Source organism: Argiope bruennichi, chromosome 7, assembly GCF_947563725.1.
Source record: "Argiope bruennichi chromosome 7, qqArgBrue1.1, whole genome shotgun sequence".
NCBI lineage: Eukaryota > Metazoa > Arthropoda > Arachnida > Araneae > Araneidae > Argiope > Argiope bruennichi.
In genome coordinates, this window is record NC_079157.1 from 22,651,233 (window position 1) to 22,678,230 (window position 26,998).

Sequence of the window (26,998 nt, forward strand, 5' to 3'; positions counted from 1 at the left end):
TTTGGGGTGACCATACCCAATGGTTTGTTCATTCTTTATTCCGTAGAAAATATGGTCACATACAGAAATAGATAGGAAGAAGGCATTTAATAAAAAAAAAATTAATCTAGAAGACGAGCAACATTTTAATTTTAATCTAGAAATACTTTTGTGTACTGCTTTTATCGTATTTTGTTAGGTGTTACATTGCCGGCGTCCTGGCGTAGGGGGAGCGCGTCTTCCCCATGATAGGCTCATCCTGGGTTCCAATCCCGGTTCGGGCATGGTTGTTCTTCATCTGTGTTCTATCTGTGAGGTGTGAGAATGTGCTCCCCTGTAAAAAGGGGTTGTGCAAGCGAATGTGTGAGTTTCATCTTCATATGAGTTGGAAGTCAGACTTCTGCCCTCGTGTGCTCAGGGGTCTTTACCCTCATAAGCTACTGCACCCCCTTTCCGTGGTAACGTGGGCATGAAATCATCACCTTAGGTGTTATATTGCTTTTTTGTATTGTTTAGGTGTAAATAAATAAAATGTGTTGTTCTTTTCAGTAATCTTTCAGCATTCAGTATTCACTTTTCGACGATTCTATCTCCCTAAGGGGTGAAACGCGAAAGGATGAGTACATTTCCGGAATTCATCGCCCTATTAGATACATTCTTCACGTGTATGTGTATGTAATTTCTGACCGCATTATTTTAATTAAAAATTGCGCATTGATTGCTTTTATGGCTAACCCAAGCGCTGGTTCAAATTTTGCTAATTATTTCACGCAATATATTGAAGATAATAATTTTTTAACCCTTTCTAGAGCCGTAGGAAGTATGCTTCCCACCAAATTTATCAATCTTTGTATGAATTTATGTAGGTTGGCATCAGTTCTGACAAATTTTTTTAGAAAGACAGAAACTTAGATGCTTCAGTTCTTTATCTCACACAAAATGATGTGTCTTGATTTGTTACTTAATTATTAATTAACCAAATTAATTAATGAATCAAATTAAATTTATCTGAAAAGCTAAATGAATCCCTTTTCTTATTCTAATTTCAAGTCTAAAATATTTTAACGTAATATGTCTAGAAAAAAATGGCCCTTTAAAGGGTTAAAGTAAAAATATCATTATGAATAATATTTTTTAAAAATATTATATTATATATTTAAAAATACTATACATTTTTAAAATAATATTTATAATATTTTTAAGCCGTTCCGTATTTACTACAATTTTTTAAATGAAAAAAAAAATGTTTTAAATATAGCAAACACTCGATTAGTCGCCTTTATTATAAACGGGGATTATCTAAAAAAAATTGTCAGAAAATTCAATAACATTAAAAAAAAAGGATTCTAAACTTTAAAAAAAAAAAAATCCTTATTTTGTAAAAAAAGTAAGTTACCAAATTTTAAGAATAGAAATCTTGCATTTTTCAGCATAATTTCAAGTTTATGCCTCTTATCTATACTTATAATAAAGCTCAATGTGTGTGTGTGTGTGTGTGTGTTGGCGCTCTACAGGCCAGGTCATTTGACATACAGCTATCAAATTTGGTACATGTATACCTTAGAGGTCGGGAATGTGCACCTGGGGTCCCTTTTTTGAAATTTTAATTAGAATTTTAATTATTAATTAAAAACTAACTTTCCCGCCAAAAAAATCTTTCATTTTCCACACCGCCAACTTTTCCGCCAAAAAAATCTTCCATTTTCCCCACCGCCAAATAAGGAAGGCAACCGTTGTTTTTTTCTCACAACAGTAATGAGGCTAGGGTTAAGATTTTTCGACAGATTATTTCAAACGATTCTGTTTATTTTCTTAATGTTTTATGCATTTAAAATTAAACATTGTTAATTAATCGATGTTTCAGATTCATTCTGAAGTACTTTTGAATTAAAATAACACAGAATAAAGGAAATTAAAAATGTCTAATTTGCATAGCGTTACCCCAACTGGCGTAGAAAAATTTACGCATTTGCGTTAACGTAACTGGCGAAGAAAATCCACGCATGTGCATTATTCTGATTGTTGGCATGACAACCAACGGACGATTTAAATTATTTTTAGGTTAGTTGCATGCTTTTGTAAGTAAAATGTATTTATGTTAGTTATATATTTTTTGTATATGCTTATAGTTTTAAGTACATCTTTTTTTAAGTAGTTTTTTTTAAACCTGTTTTCGACCGATTATTTTAAACGATTCATTTTATTTTCTTAGTGTTTGATGCATTTAAAATTAAACATTGTTAATGAATCGATCTGTTCATGATGAATCTGAGAAATTTTTGTTGACAAATTCTGGAGATATTACATAAATTAAGAAAGATATTCTTTAGTGACCATAAAGTTTAAACGCTCAGTGACTATATTACCAGTAATCATATTATTAAAAAAATGCTTTGTTTCAGTAAAAAATATTATTATATTAATTGCAGATTAATCATTTACACTTTAATTTAAAGCATAATTTCTACGAGGGGTAACAGTAAATGAGAGAGATACATATCACGTTATGACTGAAGGCCTTTATAATATTATGAGTGAATTATATGACTCTCAAAATTTGAAGTTTTAAAATATCTTGCTGAAGAATCTATTAAAGTTGGAATTGCGTAAAATATTTAATGGTACGACCGGAGTTTTATTCCCTGCTTGGCGAAATTTTTAAAAATCGCAAACAACGGCCTTGCGAAATGTTCGAAGGCAAAGAAGCAGATGTTCAATTATAGTGCATAATAAAGATTGCCAGCTTTGGTGCGTTATCGCAACTTGGCGAAGAAGGGGTTAAACTCCGGTTCAACCTATTTAATTATTAAAATTTAAACGAACATTAAGATTGACGAACCGGCTGGTCGCCAAAGGCGGCTAGTAATAAATAAAAATTGCTCTGAAATATTTCATTGTGAATTAGTATCGTTTCCTGACAGTATTGCGAATTGCCTGCAATGCATATGCCTCATGAGATCCGAGATTATTTTATTGTTAAATTTAAACATCCCCCTCCCCTTTGATCTTTCCTCTCACCCCTATTTTGAAGAATTAAACCTATCCTAATGCATGCGCAAAAGTGCGGAAGGTTTGAGAATCAGTTGGCAAACAATAGCTCAGGTTATACAAAAAATTTATTTGAAGAATCTGATCATTACCTTTTGTAGCAGTACATGTTGGCAAAGCAGCGAATTTAAATGGATCTTTAAATTTATCTGAAAATATCAATGTTAATATTTTGATCTATTTTCCTCAATCCTAGCGAAAAACTACAAGGCGCACTACATAAAACACAACAATTACTTTTTGTAAAATAGTTAATGGCATAAAATGTATTTTGAATCCATATAACATAATTAATATTAGCATTATGAAGGAGTATTTCTAAATCTATGTAGAAAATGCAGGAAATGAATCCAAGGCTTCTTATATGAAATGCTAATAATTGTCTTTTGCAAATTAGTTAATTGGTTTTTTATTGATTAGGTGAAAACGAATAAAATAAATTTTAGGTTATATAAAAATTTATTTAAAGAATCATATTATCTTCTCATGCAGGAGCATATGGAGACAAAAGAATGAAAATCAGATTATCCTCTTTTGCAACAGTATATGCCGACATGCTCTTAAATGGATCTTGAATCGATGTTCCATTAAATAAAACTTGAATCCATGCAAAATCACCGATGTTATCATTTTGAAAGATATTTTTGATTCCAAGTGAAGAATCAAAGATACTCTATATGAAAAACCAACAATTGTTTTCTGCAAAATAGAGAATCGCACGAAATTTATATTTCCATTCTGAAATTATAATTCTGTATTCAGAAGAAATGTGTGATAAGTGATAAGTAAAAATGTCGTGGCTTGTGAAATTGAATTAAAAACGTAAATGAACTGAAATCTCGATAGCATACTTTTTAAATTACTAATGTAAAGTACAGATGAAGGAGGTATTTCTTTTCGGAAGATTTTTTAGGGAGTTTGGTCTACATTCGTGTCACAAGTGTTTGAAATCTATATGTACGATAAGTAGAAAAGTAATTTTATTTCGAAATTTTTCCTTTATCAATTTTAGTTTATCTATTTTGTCTTTCCCAAAAAATTTATCTTATCAATAACAATTAAAATCGACACTCCATTCAAAAACCTATTTTATCCGTTCATCAATCAGAATCGGTCACTAATGGTCTATTATGATATCAAGGATATAACAACCAAATGTTTTTTTTAAATTGCTAAAGTATCTTTATTATCGTGCGTGTAAAATTTAGTATAACGACACGATTTTTGATAATTCGTCGTTAATTTCCTCAAAGGATAATATATTCCTTGAAAAACAAACTTTAAAAGTATTATTTAAATTAAATTATATTAAAAATAAGAAAAATTTTATTCTATTGGAAAGAAAAACTCATCACGATGTCGCCAGAACTGATAAAAGTCTTCTGAATATAAAAACATTAACTATTTTTAACTCTTCCTTATCATTTTTGGGATGTACAGTATTTCATTTACATTGCATGGCAACAGCATTAAAGTCTAGAGAGTAATCTAATTTTTGGAAGCTTACTTATCAGTTGTTATACTGTTTCAGGAAATTTTTTTTATCTTTTTTCAATGATAAATATTAATAATATTTTTTTTTCTCTATATAGATTTTTTTCTCCATAGAACAAGCAAAATATTCAGTGCACAAATTTAATTTTGGAATTCAGATGTCATGACACAAACGAGCAATTAGATAACAGATGACTTTTTTCATGATACAGTAAGGTCAACTAATTTTATTCTTTTCGCTTATAAACATAATATGAGTTTCTTTTTCAGCAAACGACAATTTGGAATTTCAAAAATAAATAAATAAATTTAAAAAATATATAAAAAATACTTTCTTTTTTCAAAGAATTTTTTTTTTTTTTTTTTTTTTGTCCTAACAAGCAGACGATAATTCTTCAAAAGCCAAAATAGTTTAATCACTAGTCTTAATTATTGAAAACAAAATAATAATTTGTAAAATATTTATACTAATTTTATCGTACAAATTTTAAGCAGTTAAATATCTTTTTAAGATAAATTAGTACCTCGATTCTAACTACTTAATTATTATATGCAGAGAGCTAATCGTTTCAAAATCTGATGGTTAAATAATATTCTTGAAAAACTATTAGAATGCTACATATTTCATATAAATGCAACTCGATTCAATTTGAGTTGACTATGTCGCTGTCGTCTTTTAACTAATAATTGATTATCGATTTTTATGAATGAATATACTGAAAAAAAATCTTCATTGTTTAATCTGTGCTGCTAAAAGGTAAAAATGAAAAAAAAAAGTAATTAAAATTAATGCATTGTAATTCCCAAATTATATTTCCAAATGATTACTTAATCTTTCCGTTTTAATCTATTCTTTTGTGATTTTATCAGAATTTTTTTAAAAATAAGGTATTCAAAAATGACTTTTCAAATAATTTTGATTGAGATTCTGTAATATATGATTTAGCCATTATCTCTCTCCACGTTCCAGATATGGATTATAAAGTCTTTCTTATCGTAATGATGATTAGAAATTAATTTTTTTAAAATGCTTGAAGAGACATTTAATTCACAATTTTCTTCTTTTAATAATATTCTAACTAGAGATAGTCGTTATTAATTGCTTGCAATTTACTTTAATCATAAAGGCAAAGTAACATTATTTTTTATTTGATTTAGGAAAAAAAATTGTTCGATTTATAAAGCATTCGAATATTAATTAGAGAAGTGTTAATCATGATAGTTAAGTCGTCAAAAATTGTAGGATTATACTAGTAAAGAATTAATAAATATTTCAATACCGTGAAAATTTTTTAGATTTGCACATTGATTATAAAACTATTAATTAATAGCTTTTAAGATAAGAATTTTAATAAGAGATTCATGTAAATTTTTCTAGCAATAATTATACATGCAGAATTTAGAAAAAAATTTCCTTATTACAAATATAAGGCAAAATAACAGTAATATTTATTTAATTTAGGAAGAAAAATCGTCAATTTACGAAGCATTACTTAGAATAGTGTTAATTATGATAATTAAGTAGGGAAAAATTGTAGGATTACACTACTAAAGAATTAATGAATATTTCAACACCATGAAAATTTTTTATATTTTTATATTGATTCTAAAACTATTAATTAATAATTTTTAAGATAAGATATTTCAATGAATGAATCATCGTAAATTTTTCTAACACTAAATATAATAGCAGAATCTAGCAATTTTTTTTTCTTTTTGCAAATGTATATGGAATGATTTTAATGAAATTTTATTTTGTTTTTATGTAAAAAATGTCTGAATTAGATATTATTTTTCTACTACAGGTATTCGTCGATTTTTTGTTATAGTTAGACATAACTATCCACTCAAACAGTGCAATCAAAGCTGTTCAATTCTATATATACAGTGGCTCCCAAAAGTGTTCGTACACTAAAGAAATTTGCCGAAATTGTGTTCTATACTTCTTAATAAAGCATTTTATTAGTTGGTTTTTTTTAATTAGCATCTTTAAATAGTTCTTAATAAAACTGAACAAATATTTTTATAAAAAAATCAAGTAGTATTGTTCTAAAAAATAAATAAATTAAAAATGTCAGAAAATTAGAACACAAAAGTCTTCGTACACCCAAACATTATTTATTTAAATTCATCATAAAAATATCTTTTGTGGCTTATTTTTCTTCTAATTGAAAAATACACTAAAATCGTTTGATTTCAGTATTTAATATCACAATTATTTATTCTATTTACTTTATTCTTAGATATGACGCGCATTCGTAAAGAAACGAGTTTAGACGTACGAAAATTAATTATATTTCATTTTAAAGCTGGAAAATCAATTAGAGGCATTGCAACTATAACTAATCTACATTCAACGGTGCAAAGCATAATAAAACGTTACAGAGAGGGAAAAAGGATTGCAAACAAGCCTCGTAATGGTCGCCCTCACATTCTGTCAGCTAGAAGTCAAAGAAATATTGTGAGTAAATTTCTAAAAAATCCACGTCTGAGTGCAATAAAGTTTACTTCACAATATAATGAATCAAATGGAACTTCTAATTCCTATGAAACTATTCGTAGAATTCTTCGGAATGTCGGTAAACATGGCCGCTCTGCACGAAGAAAATTCTTTGTAAGTCAGAAGAGCAGAATTGCTAGGCTTAAATTTGCCAAATATATGATAAACCAGCCAGAGAGCTATTGGAATCGTATCTTATTTGCAGATGAAAGTAAGTTTAACATCTTTGGATCGGATGGGAGAATCATTGTATGGAAATAAAAAACGAAGAACTTAATCCCAAGAATTTAGTTGGAACAGTACAACATGGCGGTGGAGGTGTCATGGTTAGGGGGTGTATGTCAGCGGCTGGAGTAGGCAATTTAGTATTCATTGATGGTATAATGGATCATAGAGTTTATATAAATATTCTCAATAATAATTTAAAAGTGTCAGCACAAAAATTGGGCATTTTAAACAACTTTGTGTATTACCAAGACAACGATCCTAAGAACACGGCCATGAATGTTCGTCTTTTTTGCCTCTATCATTGCCCTCAAACCCTTAAAACACCAGCTCAATCACCGGATTTAAACCCTATAGAACATATTTGGAAAGAATTAGAGGTGCGAATAAGAAGTCACGACATTAAATCGAAAATTCAACTGACAGCAGTAATGATCGAAGAATGGAACAAGATCGGTGCAGAAGTAACCGACCGTTTAGTTAAATCTATGCCCAAACGTTTAAAAGCTGTTATAAAGAATAAAGGATATCCTACTAAATACTAAACATTTATAAAAATTTAGAAAATTTCATATTTAGTGATGTTTTTTTAAAGTGTATGATCACTTTTGTGTCCTATTTTTGTGCAATTTTATTTATTGTCATTTTTAAAAAAATAATTTGCATCGTAATGAAAATTTATTCTTCACTGCTTTATTAAGAACTGTAAAAATATGCTATGAAAAAATTTTCATGTAAAAATAAGAATATATAATGGTAAATAATGAGATTTTTAATTGATTCTTGTTGGTGTACGAACACTTTTGGGAGCCACTGTATTTCGCAATTAAATACTTTGATTTGGCACCAATAAAACATCTTCAACTCAAAGATAGCAGACGATTTGTTTTCTTCCGTTCTTGGTTACCTTCATTTTGTTTTTGGGAGCCGATAACTATGAAAAAGGTCATTCGAAGAATATTATTTTCAAATTATCTTATATACCAAACAACTATTTAACCAATGAAAACTAAATGGAATGTTATTTTTTAATTTCTGAATTTTTTAAAAATTATTTCTGTTCTGTCAAAAATAACTTTTATTTTAATATTAATACATTTTTATTGAATAGAATGGCAACATGCATTTGAATAAATGCAAAATCTACTGAAATATAGAATATTTTTATTTAAAGTCAATAAAAACGAGTTAATAACATTTTTCGAAATTTAAGATTCCCCCCCCCCAACTTTTTCTTATTTCCAATTTTAAAAACTTTCCACCTTTTTTCTTAAATAAATCTATAGTTTGATGCTTTTCTGAAAATTATGTGTAAAAACCCTGGCCCAGGATTTAATCGTCTAGCAAGAAGCGTTATACTCAATAATACCTCTCGCTTTTTCGTGTATACATATAAAAGATAAAATGGTAAGGGTGTAATTAAAAAAAAATCGAATTCAGAGACATTTTGAATGACGAAACTTTACAAAATGTCGAGATCGAATTGATTCTTTGCAGCGCTCTAAATGGATTCGTAGTTTTAATATCGCATACAAACAGTAAAAAGCATTTTCTAGAAAAATTAGTTCTTAATAGAATTTTTAAAAAAGTTTTTAAAGGCAGCAAATATTTTCGATAATAACATTCCGAGTAAAATTCTATAATTCATAGGAATGTTTTGTGCTCTTTAAATAAATATATTGGTTATAAACATTATCTTCTTCGAAAGTCGAAAATTATATTTTCTTTAAATGAAAATTGGACTATCAATTATATTCTAAATAAATATTTCCAATTTCTTTGCTGAATTGAAATGAAAATACAAAATACCGCAAAATGCTTTCGAAAAATTTTCATTTACTGCAGGAAGTGAACTTCCAAGTTTGTGTGTTTACTTTTCCTAAAGATTTTTTAAAAATTTCTGATTGAAGTTTTGTATGAATATTTTGTTATTAAATGACGCTAAACGTCTTGTTTCTCTCAGTAAAACGGAGATTAAAAAAAATCGAATAAAAATATTTCTTAGATATTCGAGAATTTATTGTATGCAGTTCAAAACAATTATCTATTTCTAAGGGTCAAAAGTCAATAATATTTTTGTAAAATATAAATTGGATCCATTAATTTTATGGTAGAATGTAAGTAATAGATATATTCTTTAAAAATTGAGTTATTAAATCCGAATAAAATAGAAACCACGATGCAGAACAAAAAGCAACAGATTTAATAGCCACAGCGTGAATTCGTGATCATTCCTTCTTAGAATGTTTTTGTTTATCAAGTAGCCGGAAACGTTTCGGTGTTGCCAAAAAAAAAGAAAGAAAAAAGAACCTTATTTTAACCTGGATGTTGATGCATCGTTCTCTGTCTTAGCCGGAATTGCGCTTGTTTTGCATTCCTTCCTATTCCCATACTGCTTCCTTCCCACACTTAAGCACTTTTTTTCCCCCACATCACTTTAGGCAATGTTAAGCAAGGGAAATCGGAACCAATTGGAAAAATAAACTCCATACCGGAACCGATCAACCTGGAACACACATCAGACAAACAAATCTAAGGAACCGTTAAGAAAATTGACCAATCACAATCTACTTCATAGCAGGTGAGGGAAAAACAATTTTACTTATTATTTATTTATTTTTCTTCCTAACTGATCTTTTTTTTTTATTTGTTATTGTTATTTTTACCGCAAAAGAAACACTTACTGATGCAGATATTCTAATTTTCGGTTTATTCCAAACATCCTTTTTTTGTTTATTTGTTTGCATTTATCCAGTTCTTATTTTTTTATCTTTATTTATTTATTTTTTTCGAACGCATTTGTTTGTTTTTTCTAGAGGAAGTAAACTTGTTTCTGTGGTAGTTTACTGTTAGTTCTTTTAAAACTCACCGATAAATTACTTGATCCGTGAAATCAACGCTTTATTTTTTGCTGTTGCGATTGTCATCATCATCATCCTCACATGCAAATGAGGTTCTTTTCTTCTGAAATGATTTTGTTTTCTTCCGCAACATTTCTTTATAAATGGCATCGCTCCGATTTTTTTTAATAATGTAATGCTGATGCAGATGTGGCCTACAGTACTTCCTTTTCTTTATTATAATGGAATGCAGAAATTTAGACTGATTTATCAATTTCTATTGAGATAGGAAATAAATTCAAGATTCTGTTTTTAAACTTATATTTTTTTTTATCTTTTATTAATGAAAAAAAAATCAGATACCAGAATTACGATAAAGATTACCTGAATGCTTTTCTAAGAAAAATTAAGGAACAAATTCCTTTTGAAGAAGTAATAAACATAACAATCATGAATCAGAATGTTTTCGAAACACAGGAAAAAATATTTGTCTCTACTTCGGAAATGTCAACCATATTATAAAAACAAATGAAATGAGTAAATAAAAACAATCCTTGAAAACTATTGTAATAAAAGGAAATTTAGATAGCAGAATTGTGATAAAAATATCAACATAAAATTTAATGAAGCAAATGCTTAAAATGTGCATCTTTTTAAAGTTTTGTCATAATTTTGAAATTTTACCCTAGTATTTTCGCTGGCAAGGAAAATAAATTCTTGTTTATGTGAAATAAATTAGAACGGAGATTTTATTGAACTGTAAACAAATCTGTTTATATGGATTCGTTAAATACTGCAAAATGAAGAAATCTGTAATTTGGAAGCTAAATTTAACTCTGTCAATTTTAACTTTATGCTTTTTTTGTGAGAAAAATGCTTTGTATTTTATGGTAAATAATTTACAATAGAGATTTTACTGATAGCGGAGTTCTTTTTCTTTTGAGTTCATTTTCTTTTTTTGTGAAAAATTTTTTTCCATGACGAAATATAATATAATTTTTTAAGTGAGATTCAATGTCGTCTGACATTGCCAGTCACTATCATTGAAAGATGATAATTTTTGCATGAATAGTTTTGTTTATAATTAATTTATGTTCTTTATTTCTTTATCTTACTTATAATAAAGATAAATGTGCAATTTTTGTGCGTTTTTGTGTGTATTATTCTGGTTCTCTATAGGCTAAACCAATTAACTTAGAATTACTGAACTTATACATTTTAGAAGGTGAAAATGTTCACCTTGGAATGATTTTTTAAAAAATTTTAATAAATCTTCAAAAAATCATCTTTTCTATACTACCAATTTTTTTTGGCTGTATTTTTTTTATATTTATTCAAATTTTTTAAAGAATATTTTAGGCATATAATCAATTAGAATACAAAAATATGAAGAATTCTGATAGAATATTAGACGTATCACAAACATTAATAAAAAAATATAAAAAGAATCTTGGAAAAACACCAAAATTATTGATAAAATTACAATTGAAATTTAGAATTTTATTTTTTCGTTTTTATTTTGTGGCCGACCGAATGCATTCTTTTTTCATGAATTTCACAAAAACTGATGAAAAATAAAAAAAAAAGCACAGAATGGCATAAGGTTCTAAAATAGTGTGAATTGTATATCTATCAAAATTTGAACTTGAAGATATTTTGTCGAAGAAGCTATTAAGACCAAATTCCATAAAATGTTTAGTTGAAAATTTTTGCAACCATTTAGAAAATTTTAGCAACGACACAGCTGGTTGCCAACGTCGGTTAGTAAATGAATAATATGAAATGAAATTCATTGCAAGTTCGTTTCATAATTAAATAATCTTCTAGTATGCTTCCAGAGCTCTGCTTTCACCAGTCGAGCATCAGAATTCCTTAAGATTTTACTACCACCAAAAATTTCACGACATATTCAAATATGTTCATGTGCCTTAAATATAATTATGGATAAATTTAAATCTTGTATTCAATGAAAGATTTCCTCTTCAAACATAGCTAATTAAAATGCTTGAAAATAAACGCCTATCTAAACATGAACATCAACTGGAGGTCAGACAAATGGGACTTTTTTGGCTATAAACATTTTTGTAATTTGTACTGTAAATCAAAGGATTTTTTTGTTTTAAAAATTTCTATTTGAATCAAACCATAGTATATAAGAAGAATGTGATTTTTAATCATAAAACGGCATTAATATATTTGTATTTTAAAGCATTTATTTTTTACAAACAAATTTAAAATATATAGTGATATTATATACATGTGAATATATAAAACTTGTTATGTTGAGTAAAAAAATATTCTGTAAAAATAAAAGCAAAATTATAATAATATGTTAATTTACTATAATTATAAATATACTTTAATTATAATTATAATTATAGTAAAGATTCAATGAATATAATGACCTTGTTTTAAATACACTTAAAATTAATAATTTTTAAAGGGTTGATTATTATATAAACTGAAAAATGCATAATGCATAGTATGAAGTGTAATATTATTGAATGAAAAGTATGAATGCATTTTACCATGTGGTTTCTTTTTTTTTTTCTTTACATTTTTAAAGTTATTTTACGAACATTCAGCATCTCATATTTATACATTCAAAATCAAAGAAATATTCTTCGATTTTCTGACAACGCTTTTTCAAATTTCGGAATGACGACACAAATTTTTTTACAAAGATAAAACAGCGAAAATTTAGCTTTGAAGATTAAATTGGAATGAATAAATTTCTTAAAAGCTTTATTTGAAATTTACTTCCATATTCTAATTCAATGGAAATGAATAAAATTAAAATTCCAAGAACAACAAAAAATAAAAGATGAATAAATTTCAAAATTATTGTTAAATTTGGAAAAAAGCAAAAAATGTTATATTTACAGATTGAAAATGAAATGCAGAAAAAATTAAATAATTCAATAAAAGCACTTTTACATTGAAAAGAAGAAATGCAAAAATCCTAAGTTGTAACAACTATAATATTGGATTAAAAATTTTTGAATGCAATCTTTTCAAAAACTCATTGCGAACAAAAAAATATTCTGAAATAAAAGTAATTTATTTTCTCTCAAATGCAGGGAAACATTGTTTAGAATAGTGTTACAATGCAAACGATAAAAATATAGAATTTAGTTAAATAAATTTTTTCGTTTGTTGCTCATTCGTCTCAATTACTGCCACAATGTTTCCAAAACTTTCTGAATAATTATTTGGCAACAGAGAAACTCGTTTTCTAGTTAAACTAGTGATGAGAATTTTAATTCGAAGAATAAATTTCGTGTTCATAGAAAATTGTAAACTGGGAAATGTGCTCTGTAAGAAGAAATTCAAGAATATTTAATACTATTCATGCATCTTTCTTCTTTTTCTTCTTTTTTGTGTAGATTAAAAATTGAAAATGGTATTACGATAAACTAAATAATAAAATAAACTTTTATCTTTTTTAATTTATAGTACTTTTTAGTATAAAAATTACATATTTTTGGAGCCTTTATGATATAACTGGTTTGCGCATTTTTTCAGTATACTCCTTTAAAAACCATTTCTAATATTAAGTGAACTTTAAAAAAAAATTTCTTGTATATTATGCATATCTAAGAAAAAAGGATTACTATTGAAAACACGAAAACTTTTCAATCCATATAAATCACGTATCAAACCTCAATGAATTCGGAGGAAAACATGCCAGAAAATCATGTCAAAATTCAGAAACAAAACATATAGTATGAATGAAACTTGATATGCTGCATTTTATTTCTCGTAAATTTTTAAAATTAGTATTAAGTTTCGAATCAATGTTGTTGATATGAAGATATATTTTTCTGTATACATACTTGATATTCATCGCAATCTAAATATAAATAGGTAAGCTTCTATTCATATTTTTTTTTAATTCTGTAATTAATACACACATTTAAAGAAAATTTTACTTCGCATATTTAATAATTGTTATCATTCGTTCCGTTTATATAAAACATTAAATTATTATATTCATTTTGTTGTTTAGCACGTTTGAATATTACAGTTACGATTAAATTGGTTCCATATATTTGAAATGTGCGTAGTGCAGAAATTACTTTTATTCTTTATCGTAGAATGGCATTAGTCAAATGTAAACAAACGCAATATGGAAATTAAAATTACTGAATACTTAAAAATGCTTGGGGGAGGTCTCGACATATCTCCAAAAACACCGTTCAGTCAAAGGAAAGAAGATCTAAAAGAAAGCTGGATGATAGAAGTAGGCATAAAACAGGAAATTTAATAAAGAGTAAAAATAGATTTAACCATCTCCAGTTGGGCTAATCGCGATGATGTGCTTATGGAAGCTAATGTTTATAGCTTCCAAACTGTTATCACATAAAAATTGTTTTTATGTTGTTGTTTTTTGTATCCAGAAAATTACTTTTTTATTGATATCAGTTTCATTTCCGTACTTTTTTATTCTTTATTTTTAGTAAATTTTCTAATTTGAAACACTATCTGTAACAATGTGTTTAATGTTACGATGAAATTCAAACTTATTCATCAAAACATTCAGTTGCGTGCCGCCAATGTTAAAATTAAGTTAAAGAAAAATTGATTTCTCCTTGAACTGCGAAATATGATTTGCAATTTCGCTTTTATATAGTAGCATATATATGCTTTTAGTTTGCACGCGTCGTAATTTATTACAGATTGATTTCATTAAATTCGTGTTTTTCAGTCGTATAATAAGTTGAAATTAAAAAGGTGAAATAAAATTATATTCCTTAAATAAGTTGAAAATAAAAATATATATTCCTTATTAATCATTAAAAAGCCTAAAATAACATTAATTTAGGTGGAAAAGATCGACGGCTAATTTAATTATTATTATTTGTAATTTAGAGAAATATATTTTTAATCAATTTAATTGGCATCGCAATTTTTTTAATATTTGCTATTATGTAAAATTCTATTTTTCAAGTAATTGTTTTCTTAATTATATTTATAAAACAGTAAGGATAATGTAATAAAGAAAGCTGCATCATACAGTATTTAGAAACAATAATTTTATGCATTTTTAGAATTTTTTAGGAATGCCACGCATGAGAATTTGCTGGTTTAATACGCAAGCGAAATAAATCATTTCATTAAAAGTAATTATCTTATGTGTAAATATATGAGAAAGACTGTGGAAAATATCTCATTATTTTTAATCATGTGAAACAAGTTCATTAAATTTATTTTCAAGATCCTGGGAGTATAAAAAGATAATTTTTTAAAGGTAGTATTTTCAAATATGAGCCAAAGAAAGCATGTTATTAATTTTTTTTAATAAAAAGAAACATTTCTTTTATTATTCAAATAATTGTAGAATTTCAAGAATAACATTCTTTTTTTTCCAATTAAAATCTTGAGCCATCTCGTTTTAAATCTTAGAAATATTAAGCGAATAAAGGTTACTCCATTTATATTTAAGATAATTACTCTATCTATAATTATTACTAATAATAGATAATAAATTACTCTATTTATTTTTAAGATAAATGAATAATTTTCAGAAAAAAAAGACTACAAGTTACAAAGTTCTTTTTCCATTAAAATTATGAAATATCACGTTTTAAATATTAGAAATTTAATTTTAATAATAATAATTTCTAAGCAACTAAGCGTTTTAAAAGGGAGAAATGCACAAAATTCAACATATTTAGGTATCAAATTACCCTATTTTTTATTTAATTAATGGTCTAATTTTCAAAAAAAAAAAAAAAAAGATAAAGGAAATAATATAAAATGCGAATTTATTCAGTGTTCTCTGTTCTATTAAAATCACAAATTATGTAGTTTTAAATCTTAGAAATATAATTTAAACAATAGCTTCTAAGCGATTAGACGTTTAAAACGTGAAAAATATACACACACATAAAAAACCATCACGTTTATGTTAAATTACCCTATTTATTATTCATGTAATTGCATAACTTTTAAATAAAGAATGCGAAATCCGAATTAGTTTTAAAGTTCTTTTTCTTCTAAAATTCTTAACTATTTCTTGTTTAAATAGTTAAATCTTGTTTAAATAATTAAATAATAATCATTACTAAATGTTTGAAAGAAGAAAAAATACAAAAAAATATATCCACTATATTTGTATCAAAACTATTATTATAAATAATAGCAAAATTTTTTTATACAAAATTATCGTCTGATAATAAATTCTTTCCCTTCCATTTCCATAACAAAGAAAAAATATCGTCTGCTAAAAATATTAATTATGATTCATTCGTCTGACAACGTTGTTAAAAATGTGATAAATAATCGTTGCTTGAAAATGGTGTATATTTATTTATTTATGCAAGAAAAAAAGAATACATTGCAATAATTTTCAATCAAATCTCTTTCGGAAATCTGGAAAAGTTAAGTAGTACAACTCAGCGAATAAATAAAAGATACTGAGCCTAGGGCTGATGGAAAAGCAAATATCGTTAATGGACGAAATATACACTGGTTCACGTGGCATTTATTTACTGAGGAAAGATCGATTACAGGATGGCGCCAACCGCATAAATCGATGAATTTCTGATGTCACACTTGACTATCTGATGCTCTTTTCCGGAACTCAGCATGTCTTTTTAACATGCATGACTGGAAATTATTCATCATGTCTCCATTTTCAAGCAGATGAATAAGATGAATATTGTGCGAAAAGCTTGAAACTGTTTCGGATTTGCCCTTACGATAAGAGGAAATATTTAAAAATGATTTTGTGACTTTATTTTTATATAACTGATATAATTTTTGTTACTCAGGATTTTACTATCGGGATTTATTTAATAGATTTTTTTTATTAATGAAAAACTACTTAATTAATTTTGCCTAAACTTTCACAAAAATCTTGTTTGTTTTTGAACATTTCCGAGTAAATTTTTAGTATTTAAAAAAGTAATACATTTTTATAATATATTATAATATTTATATTATAAATTTTTAATGACATCAGATGTCAAATATATGACATAAACATGATATGCTAGAAAATTAAAAAAATATATGTTTAATATTAATATGCAAAGGAAATTCCGCTTTGTTTTAAGTATATATAAAATAACAATTTCTAATTAATTTACATTCTAAAAAATAATTTTCTAACCGCTCGAATTCCAATCTTCAAGTAGCTTTGACTTCCAAGTTATACTTTTTCCAATTGAAGCAAAACGCTGAGTCTATAGATTCCCTTTTAAAATTATATAAGTTCTGAACACGCTCTCGTGCTCTCTATTTCTTGTATTCCTATTCGGTACTCTATAACGTATTCGTCATGCCTTGACGAAATCCTGACAAAATAATCAAGATTAGACTAATTTCTTAAAATTATGAAAAATAAAAATAACCAAAAGAACTCAACGCCTGTTTTTTCAAAGCATGTTTTACACATATAAAAAAAAATTTAATTCATGTATAATTTAAAAAATAATTTCTTAATCACTTGAATTCCAGTGTCACAGTAACTTTAACTTCTGAGTTGCGCGAGTTATTATTTTTCCCTCGGAACAGAAATGTTATTTCCAGAAATTCTTTTTTGAAACAGTATAAGTTTAAAACATTTTCTCGTCGTCTCACTTTCTTGCTTTCTGCTGTCCTATTCGCTACATTACGTTGTGGCCTATAACAAAGAAATCTTGACAGTAAATAAATCTGAGACGAATAAGAGAGCTCACAAAGCAAAAATGTACTATAGTTCGAACACGAACAATATGGAATGCTGAAAAGATACAAAGATGTTGTTTCTTAAAAAGGTTGGAGAAAATATTTTTTTAAATATATGGACAAAATTACGATTTTTATGTAAGATATGAAAAATGCACTTGTGAAAAATGTGCTACTTAAATATTAGGTTTCAAATGTATTTATTTTTCAATGTATTTTTAGGATTAAAACATTGGGAGTGGTTTCCAAAGCTTTCTGGCACACTCTATTATTAGTTTATCATGTCAGAGAACGCCTTATATGGAATTCGTGTTTAATATATACGAAATATAAACCTTTGGTTTGAATTTAGCATTTTTACTGAATCTATCGTGGCATCCTTGGCAAGTTTTTTGGCGATTAATCCCTGGCATGCGTTAATAGTATCGAAAAATTGAATTTGTGTTTTAGACACGCTTTTCTCACCCGATTGAAACAAAAATTTGAAACAAAACTGTACTTGTAATCATAAAATCACATAGTAAATTTGATATATTAATTTATTATACAGGGTGTTCATTAATTATTGTCGGGGTTTCCGTACCTCATAACTTTCGAATAAAAAATATTGCGCAAAAACCGATTACGTATTCGTAAATGACAACTCAAAGAATTTTATTAATGATATTAAAGTGTAAAGCTTGCACAATTTTCACTTTGTAGGCATTCAGCGGAAGGCGATTATGTATTCGTAAATTCGCTGAACAAATTTTGATTCGAATTGAGGATGATGAAAATTACCTTCGGAAATGGTTCTTCAGTGACGAATCCACTTTTCATGTGTCAGAAAAAGTGAATAAACATAACTGTAGAATATGGGGCTCGGAGAACCCGCACGATTATCAAAAGTCAAAATTTGTTCAGCGAATTTACGAATACATAATCGCCTTCCGCTGAATGCCTACAAAGTGAAAATTGCGCAAGCTTTACACTTTAATATCATTAATAAAATTCTTTGAGTTGTATTTTACGAATACGTAATCGGTTTTTGCGCAATATTTTTTATTCGAAAGTTATGAGGTACGGAAACCCCGACAATAATTAATGAACACCCTATAATATTTGAGTCATTGTGTTTTTGAATTATCGAGTTTGCATGTTTCTGAAAGTAGAGACTGATAGACAATCAATCCGTAGTTCGATTTGGCTCAAAATTTGACAGAAATTTATATTATAGATGTTGAATTTGTGTACCGAATTTTACTGATCTAGCTCCCTTCGTTTTTAACTTACATTCGAACAACCGGATAGAAGGACTTCCCCTCAGTAGATTTTACTCAAAATTTAATTGTAATCTGTAAATTTGATGTAAGGACCGTAAGCACATTTCAACGGTCTAGCTCAAAGTGTTTTTCAGTTATCTTTGTCACAGACAGACTGATATTTTCTAAAAATGTGTTTTTCGAACTGAGGGTCGTCTGAAACGTGGCGATTCGTCAATATCTCGAGTTCAAATTTTTTTCCCTCTATACTATGTATACCAGAAAGTAAGAATCAATGCATTTTATTAAAAAAACAATTAGATAATAAATATAAACTTCCCTACCTTCATTTTCAGGCACGTAGTCTAATAATTTAATACTTTTTTCCCTCAAAGCTATTGCAAACTACTGTTATTCCCTAAAAATGAATTATATCCTCTCAGTTGCATGCATTCATTTTTTTAACCCCTTCGTATACATTGACGAATGTGAAATTCGCATCGAATAACTAAATTTTTAATTTGTAATTAGGGAAAATATTAAGTAATTTAAAATGCAAAAGTCAGTTGAAAACATATCATTACCTCAAATGCCTTTATATAATTCTAAGGATTAAAATAATAATAATGGTCTCAAATAACAGATTGCCATATAATTAGAAAGTTAAATAAATTCATATGTGAAGGGGTTAATGTGTTATATATGAATATTCTATGAATAACTTATTAATCCTGATTTTATCAAGACATCTTTATCCAAAGTCTATTAAAAATTTAGAAGCACTGGTAATTATATAGATTTTGCTGCGAAGAGTTAATGAAAGAAAAAATAAAAATTTTAAAAATACGTTTCCCGATAATATATTTGCTATACTGAATGCAGAATCTGAAAAATTTAGGCAGTTAATTTATTTAATAAATTTAGTACATACAGGGATAAGTTCTTTTAATATAGCTGAAAAGCTACCAAACCATATATATTTATTTTTTTATCGTCAATTAAAGTTGGTAATATTTCTTTAGTTAGTAATTGCAGCCTGTAAATTAGATTGCATAAGACTGATATTATAATATCAAATAAATTAATTCATAGATATGGAATTTCCTTATTCCAGTGATTTATAATTAAAGTTAATCGAACCATTAAATAGCCTTTTGTTGAAGAAATCTCATACTGAAATAAATAAAATAAGTTTACCAATCTCATTACAAAAGTGATATTGAATCCGAGCACTTTCAATTCAGAATTCGTGATGAATGCACAGTTTTTGTAGCTGAACACTTATGTTTAAACTTCGCCATCAAATGGATCGCTGAACAAAATAGTGTAATCTCAGATTATCTTATTTGTACCGATCCTCTTTCATCCCTGGATTCTCTAAAGTGTATTTCTTCGTCTAACAACGTAATCGTCGAAATCCAAAAGCAAATGATAAAAATATCTCGATAGTTTTTTGCATTTGTACGTGGACACGCGGGCATTTATGGAAATGGGCGGGCTGATTGGCTTTCAAAAGGTGCCACTAAGCGCAAAATTGACATCGACGTTAATATTCCCAAATGCTTTTACAAGAAGATTACGAGAAAAAAAATGGTGGTGTCTTGGAATCAAGAATATCTCCTTTCAAATAAAGGGAGCTTAACAAAGAAATTTTTTCCATCCATTAATAAGAGACTATCATACCAATTACCATAATTACAAAATAACCCAATTTCTAACTGGTCATGGTAACTTTAAAAGTTATTTGTACAAATTTAATTTGTTTCCGTCATCTTCCTGCGATTGTGATATTGGTGGGGAGGAAAATGTTGAACAGGTGCTCCTTCTATGTTCCAAGTTTGTCAAAGAAAGACATCCCCTAAAACTGGCTCTCAAGGATATGAATATAAATTGGCCTACAGAGTTTCACAAATTTATTTGCACCAGAAGTGCTTCTGAAAATTTCTGTAAATTTATTGTTGACATATGTAAGTCCTTCATGACTGTTAAATTTTCTTCTTTTTCTTTATGTAATGTGTTACATAATTACTTCTGTAAGCCCCAAATGATATTTTGTGGTGCACGGGGTTTTTATAAATGTTTCAATAAAAAAAATCACTCGTTACAGAGGAAATAACAGTTAGTTGAAAAAAAAATTATGATTAATTTTAGAACTATTATTCATTTAATTCGGAATTACGGAAAAGAACTCTATCGCCCTATTCATGTATAATATAAAAGTATATTTCCCTAACTCCATTTGCAGGTAATCGAAATACTCGATGAAAACAGTTTCTTCTCCTAAACTATGATAACAATGTAGCTGAAAGATAAAGATTAGTCGACAAATATGCGACGTCTTATTCATTTGTCAGCTTGTTGATTATTCTGCTAAATATAACGCAAATTATAAGCAGAATAAACGGCATTTAAATAAGATGTCTAAAAATCTGTGGATTTAACACATTGGCATTCATCGCATTGAGTTCTTTGTCGACATATCAAAAGTTTGTGGCAAAATGCGAAATCCTATGCAACTGTCACCTTTTCCGTTATGTTGCAAAACACAGCACAAATTATAAACTGAATGAACGATATTTGAATCAGATGTCTAAAAATCTGCAGACGTAACACGTCGGCATTCATACCATTGAGTTCTTTGTCGACATATCAAAAATTTGTGGCAAAATGCGAAATCTTATTCAACTGTCACCTTTTCCGTTATGTTGCAAAACACAGCACAAATTATAAACTGAATGAACGATATTTGAATCAGATGTCTAAAAATCTGCAGACGTAACACGTCGGCATTCATAGCATTGAGTTCTTTGTCGACATATCAAAAATTTGTGGCAAAATGCGAAATCTTGTTCAACTGTCACCTTTTCCGTTATGTTGCAAAACACAGCACAAATTATAAACTGAATGAACGATATTTGAATCAGATGTCTAAAAATCTGCAGACGTAACACGTCGGCATTCATAGCATTGAGTTCTTTGTCGACATATCAAAAATTTGTGGCAAAATGCGAAATCTTATTCAACTGTCACCTTTTCCGTTATGTTGCAAAACACAGCACAAATTATAAACTGAATGAACGATATTTGAATCAGATGTCTAAAAATCTGCAGACGTAACACGTCGGCATTCATAGCATTGAGTTCTTTGTCGACATATCAAAAATTTGTGGCAAAATGCGAAATCTTGTTCAACTGTCACCTTTTCCGTTATGTTGCAAAACACAGCACAAATTATAAACTGAATGAACGATATTTGAATCAGATGTCTAAAAATCTGCAGACGTAACACGTCGGCATTCATAGCATTGAGTTCTTTGTCGACATATCAAAAATTTGTGGCAAAATGCGAAATCTTATTCAACTGTCACCTTTTCCGTTATGTTGCAAAACACAGCACAAATTATAAACTGAATGAACGATATTTGAATCAGATGTCTAAAAATCTGCAGACGTAACACGTCGGCATTCATAGCATTGAGTTCTTTGTCGACGTATCAAAAATTTGTGGCAAAATGCGAAATCTTGTTCAACTGTCACCTTTTCCGTTATGTTGCAAAACACAGCACAAATTATAAACTGAATGAACGATATTTGAATCAGATGTCTAAAAATCTGCAGACGTAACACGTCGGCATTCATAGCATTGAGTTCTTTGTCGACGTATCAAAAATTTGTGGCAAAATGCGAAATCTTGTTCAACTGTCACCTTTTCCGTTATGTTGCAAAACACAGCACAAATTATAAACTGAATGAACGATATTTGAATCAGATGTCTAAAAATCTGCAGACGTAACACGTCGGCATTCATAGCATTGAGTTCTTTGTCGACGTATCAAAAATTTGTGGCAAAATGCGAAATCTTATTCAACTGTCACCTTTTCCGTTATGTTGCAAAACACAGCACAAATTATAAACTGAATGAACGATATTTGAATCAGATGTCTAAAAATCTGCAGACGTAACACGTCGGCATTCATAGCATTGAGTTCTTTGTCGACATATCAAAAATTTGTGGCAAAATGCGAAATCTTATTCAACTGTCACCTTTTCCGTTATGTTGCAAAACACAGCACAAATTATAAACTGAATGAACGATATTTGAATCAGATGTCTAAAAATCTGCAGACGTAACACGTCGGCATTCATAGCATTGAGTTCTTTGTCGACATATCAAAAATTTGTGGCAAAATGCGAAATCTTGTTCAACTGTCACCTTTTCCGTTATGTTGCAAAACACAGCACAAATTATAAACTGAATGAACGATATTTGAATCAGATGTCTAAAAATCTGCAGACGTAACACGTCGGCATTCATAGCATTGAGTTCTTTGTCGACGTATCAAAAATTTGTGGCAAAATGCGAAATCTTATTCAACTGTCACCTTTTCCGTTATGTTGCAAAACACAGCACAAATTATAAACTGAATGAACGATACTTGAATCAGATGTCTAAAAATCTGCAGACGTAACACGTCGGCATTCATAGCATTGAGTTCTTTGTCGACATATCAAAAATGTGTGGCAAAATGCGAAATCTTATTCAACTGTCACCTTTTCCGTTATGTTGCACAACACAGCACAAATTATAAACTGAATGAACGATATTTGAATCAGATGTCTAAAAATCTGCAGACGTAACACGTCGGCATTCATAGCATTGAGTTCTTTGTCGACATATCAAAAATTTGTGGCAAAATGCGAAATCTTATTCAACTGTCACCTTTTCCGTTATGTTGCAAAACACAGCACAAATTATAAACTGAATGAACGATATTTGAATCAGATGTCTAAAAATCTGCAGACGTAACACGTCGGCATTCATAGCATTGAGTTCTTTGTCGACATATCAAAAATTTGTGGCAAAATGCGAAATCTTATTCAACTGTCACCTTTTCCGTTATGTTGCAAAACACAGCACAAATTATAAACTGAATGAACGATATTTGAATCAGATGTCTAAAAATCTGCAGACGTAACACGTCGGCATTCATAGCATTGAGTTGTTTGTCGACATATCAAAAATTTGTGGCAAAATGCGAAATCTTATTCAACTGTCACCTTTTCCGTTATGTTGCAAAACACAGCACAAATTATAAACTGAATGAACGATATTTGAATCAGATGTCTAAAAATCTGCTGACTTCCATCGCATTTAGTTCACAGTCGGCCGTTCAGAAATTGTCGACAGAATGTAATTTCTTATTCCCCATGTCGGATATACTGCCGAACGTAATGCAAATAATAAGCTTGATGAATGATATTTCAATCAAAAGATCTGCAGATTTGATATACATCGCATTGGTTTCATAATCGGCAGATCAAAAATTGTCCATAAAATACGGCATCTTATTGACCTGCCACCCTATCAATTATTTTACCAAATATGGTTCAATTGCATTAACCGTTACTTGGATATTTAGACAGTTTACAACATATTAAGGTAGTTTTTAAATTATTATATTTAAAAGTGTACAGCTCCTCACAATTATACTCAAGTGGTGAAATTGTTTGCCGACGAAACTCTAACTAAACGGGGGAGGGGGAAGCGGTTGCCGACGGGGCTGGCAGTTGCCCTTAGATAGCTAAATAAATACGATTTGCCGATGGCTAAATAGATAAGATTTAGTACACAGATTTAACATCTGAAGTGTAGATGCTGTTACGAAATTTCCCGGGGGTTCGTTTGGATAGTGGGAGTTATATGGTGTGGAGAACGCTCAATCAGCAGGCGGGTGTAGAAGAAACAACGACGTTTATTTACACGAAGACACACAGGACAGCACAAGGACGACAACTATATACAGCACAGAAGACGATTATCTTCATCCGAGACGTGCAGCATACACAGCAGCATACAAAACAGCACCAACAGCAGCATACAACAGACTCTATTACAGACAGTAGTACACAGCGTAGTTCAGCACTAGCTTCACTCCGTCGCTGCTCCGCTTATCTCTGGAAGGCCACTTCTTTATCGTCGGTTCCGGCTACGAAGACTCCACTGGTCCACGACTACTTCTCTGTCACTTCCGACGACTCTCCGATCTGGTTCACGACGACTCGGCAACGGCAGGACTGCTTCCTTTTATAGGTCTCAGGAGGCGGGGCTAGAAGCCTCTCAACCAAGCAGGAACGTTCGAGGCGTAACTCGGTTCCTACTGGACGGTTCGGGAAAATTCTCAATGTTTCGGGTATAATCTATTTTGGCGCCAAAGTCGCCAAGTTTGTTGCCAAGCTCTGGAACTTCCTATGGAACCAACTATGAGGGGAAGCCGCATCACAGATTCGTAACAATACTATTAATTTTGGAACCAAATCTATTAAGAGGTTGATCATCTGTCGGTCTGTACTTTCACAAGCATGTACAATAATATGAGATTCAGTATGTGATTTTGAGTTGTTTCAATCGTTTTGGGAAAAAATGCGTCTAAAACGTAAAGTCGATTTTTGGGTAGTATTAATGGTATGCCAAGGGTTACACACCAAGAATCACAAGACAAATTCAGCAAAAATAATAATGCAATTTATTCTTTATAATGCAGGCTTTCCGTAACGAGAAAATTGTCTACTGACATTTGTCTTTAACCACGCTTCAAAATTTAGGGAAAATGAGGTACTGCATTATTGCTAAATGAATTTGTAGTTACTGCTTTATTACGGCAAGAATCTATCTGAACAATATAATATTTTCCCATGCTTTCAGCATCTCCTTTGTTCAAGCTGCTGGTGTATTGAATCATTATTTCTTTCTCTACTGTTTAAAACTCCCCCGCAGCATTTTGCTGTGACACACGAATTTTAAAATAATGCAACTTATTCTTTACATTACATGCTTTCTTTAACAAAAAAATTGTTTAAAGACATTTGTCTTTAACTATGCTTCAAAATGTAGGGAAAATGAGACATAGTATTATTACTAAATGAATCTATAGAACACATAACTACAGCCGTATTAGAATAAGACTTCTCACCGTACGATGCAATAATTTCCCATGCCTTCAGTATTTCCCTTTTATCATCAGAAAGCTGCTGCTTTATTGAGCCTATTAGTTCTTCCTCTACTGACCGAATCTCCCCCGCAGCATTTTGCTGTGACACACGCATTTTAGAATAATACAATTTATTCTTTGTATTACACGCTTTCTTTAACAAGAAAATTGTCCATAGACATTTGTCTTTAACTGTGCTACAAAATTTAGGGGAAATGAGACACAGCATTATTTTTAAATGAATTTGTAGTGCGCTTATCACGATAAGACTCTCACTGTACAATACAATATTTTTCCATGGTCTCAGCATCTCTCTTGTTTTACCGGAAGATTGTTGCTCTGTTGAGTCTATTATTTCTTCTCACCAAATCTCCTTCGTAGCTTTTTACCGCGACAAGGAATGCAGCTCTAAAAATTCTTCTGGAAATGTCCTTTCATTAGCTCATCGATATCGTTGCTTTCCATCTCTCGCTCCATAATCTTGGACAGAGATACAATCTCATCGATTAAGGCTTCACAAACACTTATCAAATCTTTTGGAGTCGCATTCTACAACGCTATCCTGCCATTGCTTCTGGCTAACAGGATTCTCTTCAAAGTTCTCTTCAAATAAGCGCGACACAAACTAATATCCAAGATGCACCAATCCTTCCTGGGTCGGCCCGGTATCTCCTCGTCAGTCATTCTGGGAATCATAGCTCTTTAATCGAATCACTTACTTACATTTTATTTTAATTATGAATCACCCTTTATAAGAGGTGCGAATTAAGCGAAGTTTGATAGTATCAAGAAATCAGCCAGAAGAAAATAAAATGAAATGAAATAATTGAAATCTGCCATCGCAAATTTCAAGTTATCATGTGAGAACATTATTTCTTTTCAGTCACGTGATATCAATCCGACAGAAAAACAACGTCATGCTCTCATACGATTCATATTTCACAATCACCAACATTTAGAAAAGCGATATTTTTTGATCATCTCAAAATCAATCTAGTTACATTATTT